Here is a 6,594-nt window from a genome sequence, read left to right on the forward strand (position 1 = left end):
TCTTGCACCCACTGCCAGTGCCGGAGCCGCCGCTCGCACCTGCTGTCAGCGCACAGCGCCAGTCCCAATCACTCGGTGCTGCCAGCAGGTGCGAGCAGTGGCTGCTGGCTCTGATTGCACCTGAGGGCTTCTCCACCTCCCCCTGCTCCTGAGGGGCGATCAGGGCAGCAGCCGCAGCTCACACCTGCTGCTGGCACGGGCAACAATTGCTCCGTGCTGTCAGCGGGTGCGAGTGGGGCCAGCACCATCAGCACGTGGGAGCGGCGGTGGTAGGAGCGGGGCTGCCGGCAGACTGGGGACTGGGGGCATGGTGGATGGGCCAAGACCTGCCCCTGTACCCACCACAGCCTCATGGCCCACAGTTCCTTCCAAGGTACATGAATTCATGCACTGGGCCCCTAGTATTCTAATAAAATCATTAGACTTTAAAGAAAAAAAATCCTTTGTTGAGACAAAAAGAATATGTGACTCATACAGGACAAATTAAGTAATTGTCAGATTTTTGGACAGCAATGCTTTCTGCAAGAAGAAAATGAAATTGACATATTTTAAGTAATCAGGAAGAGAACATGTGAGCCAAAGCAAATTAACCTTCAACTATAATAGACACAGACAAATTGTTATCAATAGGCAGGATCTCAGGAACTATTGTTCCCATGAGCCCTTCCTAGGAAATGCACTTCAGATAACCAAACTGCCTGGGGAGACATCAACACAGGGGCTGTGAGTGAGCACTCTGTCTCAGTTACCGGTAGAACTGAGGGTAAATGAAGGTTAAAGGAGAGCGTACACTATGCATGGCCATATGATCTGACATGTAGATATTACAGCATAAAAATGGGAGGAGCATGAGGATAGCACTTGCAAAAAATTTGAATTTAAAATTTATTCAAAAACTATTTGACAAAAAATAAAGCAAAACAAAATATTTGACAGCTCACTGTGTTTAAGGTACAGGGGACACCATGCTAAACAAACATTTCTGAGGCTTCTGACCTCAAAGTGCTTACAATCTCTTTGTAAAAAAGAATCTACAGATTAAGCGGAAGTGATGACACTGGCTTCTGTGTTTGGTTTTCTGGCGTGGAACCTCGGCCGCTCCCTCAGGTCGCACCTGCAGGGCTAATTCCTCCTTGTCCTAGGGCCTGCAGCCAGGACGACGTGATTCTCAGAGGTTTTCTCTGGCTCCTCCAAACAGGAGCTCCTGCTCGCTTCGCTCTCCTGTCGCTCCTCCTCTGTGACTGGTTTCCTCTCATGGCTGCTGCTGGTTTAACGGTCTCTCTCGCTTTCCAGATGGACGGTAAGCTCTTTGAGGGCAGAGACCGTGTCTACGTGTCTATGTTTGTTTAGCACTGTATCCGCCATACCTAGAGCATAGCAGGCCTTTAATAAGTATAGGGTGTCCCCCCAAAATGCATACACACTTTGAACAATTAATTCTAATTGGAATTAATAATTAGTCAAAGTGTGCATACATTTTTTGGGACACCCTGTATTTTTTTAATGGGTGAAAATCAATCAGCATTTAAGTGTTGAAGATACAAAGATGAAGAAACACTTAAGATCAATCAGCATTGCCCTGACCGGTTTGGCTCAGCGGATGGAGCGTCGCCCTGCGGACTCAAGGGTCCCAAGTTCGATTCCGGTCAAGGGCATGTACCTTGGTTGCGGGCACATCCCCAGTGGGAGGCGTGCAGGAGGCAGCTGATCAATGTTTCTAACTCTCTATCCCTCTCCCCTCCTCTCTGTAAAAAATCAATAAAATATATTTAAAGAAAAAAAAGATCAATCAGCATTTAAGTGTTGATGATACAAAGAGGAAGAAACATTGGATCCTGCTCGAAAAGGCTCGAGTCGAACGGAGGCTGGTAAAGAGATTTCATTCATTTGTATGAAGTGCAGTAAGTGCTGTCACAGCACCACACAGACACAAAAGGAAAACTGCTCTCTGCTTCTGCAGGCGACGGGTCTGGAAAGTTCCAGGGAGGATGTGGGCTTGCGTTAGGCTGACCAGGATGGGTTCCTGGACAGAGGTTTACCGCGATCACAGGCAGACGAATGGCCCCTGAAGATGTCCAAATCCCAGTCACTGAACCCGTGAATGCTACCTTACATGGCATAAGGGACGTTGCAGATTGATTAAGTTCAGAATCTCGAGAGAGACAAATGGCGGCGGAATAGGCAGACCTGTCCTGAGCCTTGTCCCACAGCAGACAGAAGGAGCAACTAAATCCAGTAACATCCCCCCCGAACTGGGGACGTGGACACAGCTGGAGAGACAATTGGCAGCCGGGAAGGGCAGAGAACGCCTGGAGAACGATTTAACCCATTGGGATTAATAATTATTCAAAATGTGTAAAAAAAATTGGGGGATACCATATATATATGTGTGTGTGTGTGTATATATATATAATACATATATTAGTATGTATGTGTACACACAAATGCACTACACACGTAAATAAAGAGATTGGGACAAAATGTTAAAAAAAAAAAAAAAAAGAGTCTCGAGCTGGGAACATCGGGATTGGCCCAACGACACCACAGGAGTCGGTAGGAGCGCAGCACGGCTGTGGCAGGTGTTCTGCAGGTGAACGGTGATGCTGAGATGAGTTCGGCAAGCAGGATTGAGCTAAGAGAAGCAGAGGGCTACCGCTCGCTCAGGCGTGTAGCAAAACCTCCAAGGCTCTCATGGCTTTTATTTGGGGAGTACAGCAAGTAACAATGGAGGACAGCAAGTGACAATGGTAAACAGGCATGCCTATGAGATCATCTGAGCTAAGTTATACATTAAACTATTAATTTCCTATGTTATACAAAGACCCTTTCAACCTGCAGCAATGCACCCTCCCTGGCTTTCCATGCCCTCACGGACCCAAGGAAACTCTGCCTCAGAACAGTAAATCTTGCGTGCAAGGCTTTGTTCTGTCGTGGCCCGCTTGCAGGCCCCCGCCTTTTCTTGGCAGAACGTCCTCTTCTAGTTAACTTCATTCCGCTTGACCGGCTACAGCTGTCAGGCAGGGGCACCTGAAGATGCTGCACTGCTGCCCTTGAAGTCGGGGGAAGAGGCCATGCGCCCAGGGGTGCTGGAGGCCCCTAGAAACTGGAAAAGAGAGGACTAGAGCAGTGATGGCGAACCTTTTGAGCTCGGCGTGTCAGCATTTTGAAAAACCCTAACTTAACTCTGGTGCCGTGTCACATATAGAAATTTTTTGATATTTGCAACCATAGTAAAACAAAGATTTACATTTTTGATATTTATTTTATATATTTAAATGCCATTTAACAAAGAAAAATCAACCAAAAAAATGAGTTATAGGTTTGCCATCACTGGACTAGAGCCTCCAGAAGGAGCCCAGCTCTGCTGACATGGGACCCATTTCAGACTTCCAGCCTCTGGGACTGTGAGATAATAACTTGGTGTTGTTTTAAGCCGAGAGTTCATGGTAATTCGCTACAGCAACCACAGGAAACTAATACAGCAGCCCACCACCTCAGGCCTCCCTACGCGCCCTGGTAAGCACCCCCTCACTCAGTGCCAAGCACCGAGGACACAGCCGCAAAGCAAGAGACAGACCCGACCCTCAAGGAGCTAACACTGTAAGGAGGGCAGACAGTCATCAGACAGCTCAGGAAATAACTCCCCTAGTGAGTGGCCGATGGAAAGCAAACACGGTGCTGGAAAGGGTCGCTGATGTGATGGGAGGGTCTTCGGGCAGGACGGGCAGAGGGGTCCTTGGAGGTGACGTGGCACCACGATGGCAAGCAGACAGTGTGTGCTGACTGAGGGAAGAGCATTCATGGCACAGCAACCAGCAAGGACCAGCCCTGAGGAAGGACGGACGTGGAGTGTCTACACGGAAAGGAGGCCCATGGGGCGGGAGCGGAGAGAAGAATGGGTAGGAGGCCACAGGGAAAAGGAGCAGCCAGGTCAGCCAGAGGCTTGGATCCCCATCAGGGAGCTGGGATTTTATTGTCGTTCCAGAAGGAGGCCATTGAATGACTTCCGTGGGCGAGTAGCAGCACTGGGGTTATTTTTTTTTTAATATATTTTTATTGATTTCAGAGAGGAAGGAAGAGAGAAAAACATCAATGATTGCCGGAAGCCGGTCCATCCTTGCTGCTTGACACAGTCGCTGCAGGGAAGAAACATCTGCACAGCTTATGTTTCAAGGGACCTGGCGTATATGACATATGTTCGCTCCCCCTCTTAAGCGCTATGTGTTTTAACCAGGACCACCTCCCCGAAAAAGGTTGTTTCCCCAGGTTAGGGGTTAACAGGACTAAGGAAGAGAATAAATCAGTGCAACCCCCTAGTGTTACAGAAATACCATGCACGACTTATGAAGAACTTGGACTAAGACTGTTGGCAATAAATTTGGGACTTGTTGGGCCCACACCCCCAGGGGTCTGCCCACCAGGGAAAGCACCAAAGCCCATACCCCTGGAGCCCCACCAACACAGGGCAGTCCCAGGGAAGGCAAGCAGCAGGGCTGGGAGGACATAACCTTTACTGGGTAGGATAATCTCCTTCAGTCACTTCCTTGTAGCTTATCAGTAGAGCAGTGACCTTGGAATAGCCCTTGTAACGGAACACAGAGATTAACCTAGACAAGATTAAAATCAACAGAACTAGATAGAGACAGGATTTTTGGCTAAGGTCAGATAAGAAAAAAGCAATTGTAGAACGTGACCCAAAACATACCATGATGTAATTATAGAGGCATGCTTATGGGGTCAAATAGTATAAATATAGATGTAATAGGACAATAAAGAGAGAACCTCGTGCCCTAACCGGTTTGGCTCAGTGGATAGAGCGTCGGCCTGCGGACTGAAGGCTCCCATGTTCGATTTTGGTCAAGGGCATGTACCTTGGTTGCGGGCACATCCCCAGTAGGTGGTGTGTAGGAGGCAGCTGATCGATGTTTCTCTCTCATCAATGTTTCTAACTCTCTATCCCTCTCTCTTCCTCTCTGTAAAAAATCAATAAAATATATTTTAAAAAAAAAAAAGAGAGAGAGAACCTCGCTATGATGATCAACTGAACGCTGTCTCCGTGTCCTTCCTTCTTCGCCGACTCCGTCCACACCTTTGGGAACCCCTGGACCTGCTGGGGCTGGACCCCAACAGAGGGAGGCTTCTAACTTTCTGCAGTTACCCCGATGGAAAGTGAGGAGTGATGGGGCCCAGGGGACTCCCATTTGGCTCCAAGAGGTAATGCTTTGATCTCCCATGCAGAGCCCCAGGTCACTCTGAATATCGAAGGGGAGAACATTGAATTTTCATTAGCTATGGAGCCACTTACTCTGCTCTTACTACCTGGAAGCGTCCCTCTTCGAGAGGGAGTGTAACAGTAAGGGGCGGGAGAAAGCCAGGCGCGAGGAACTGTGCCAGCCTCTGATGTGGAACAGGATCAGAGCCGCTGTCACACTCTCCCCTCTCTACACCTGCGTGTCCAGCTCCCCCTTAGGAAGGGACCTACTAACTATTGAAGGGCTACTATAAAGGAATAGAATTCAAAAAACTGTTTTGTATCAGAAAGGTTTATTGGAAATCCTCACCCTGAACTGTGTAGCATGTGACGCAGCACTGCCACTCATTAAATAAAGGAATCGCTCTTACGGCCCTACTCCGACAGGTCCCAAAAGACCAGACATTCTTGACCAGGTTAATCCAGCTGTTTGGGCACAAGGAACAGTCGGAAGGGCAAAGTATGCCCTACCTGTTAAAGGAGGGCTCAAACAACAGACCCCTGGCTCCGGGTTAACAACACCGCTTGAAACCCGAGGCAAAAATGGGGACTGCCCTGCCCTAAAAGCACTTCTCCAACTGGGACTCACTGCCGGCAACACTCCCATCCTTTCCATTAAGACACCGGAGATGGCCCTGGCTGGCTTGGCTCGGTGGATAGAGCATCAGCCTGCAGACTGAAAGGTCCCAGGTTCAATTCCAGTCAAGGGCACTGCCCGGGTTGTGGGCCTGATCCCCAATGGGGGGCATACAGGAGGCGGCCAATCCATGATTCTCTTTCATCATTGATGTTTCTATCTCTCTCCCTCTCATTCCTCTCTGAAATCAGTAAAAATATATTTAAAAAAAGAAAGAAAAAGAAACTGGAGATGGGCCCTAGCTGGTTTGGCTCAGTGGATAGAGCATTGGCCTGCAAGGTCCCGGGTTCGATTCTGGTCAAGGGCACATGCCCAGGTTTCGAGTTCGATCCCCAATGTGGGCCCGATCCCCAATGGAGGGTGTGCAAGAGGCAGCCAACCAATGATTCTCTCTCATCATTAATGTTTCTATCTCTCTCTCCCTCTCCCTTCCTCTCTAAAATCAATAAAAAAAATATGTTAAGAAAAAAAAGAAGAAACTGGAGATCAGAGAATAGATTTGCACAAAACCTAAGGGCCATGCATGAAGTAGTATAGGATGTATACCGTCCAGTTCAGCTGTGGGCAAACTACGGCCCGCGGGCCGGATCCGGCCCGTTTGAAATGAATAAAACTAAAAAAAAAAAAAAGACCGTACCCTTTCATGTAATGATGTTTACTTTGAATTTATATTAGTTCACACAAACACTCCATCCATGCTTTTGTT

This window comes from Myotis lucifugus, unplaced genomic scaffold (genome assembly GCF_000147115.1).
Source record: "Myotis lucifugus unplaced genomic scaffold, Myoluc2.0 scaffold_119, whole genome shotgun sequence".
NCBI lineage: Eukaryota > Metazoa > Chordata > Mammalia > Chiroptera > Vespertilionidae > Myotis > Myotis lucifugus.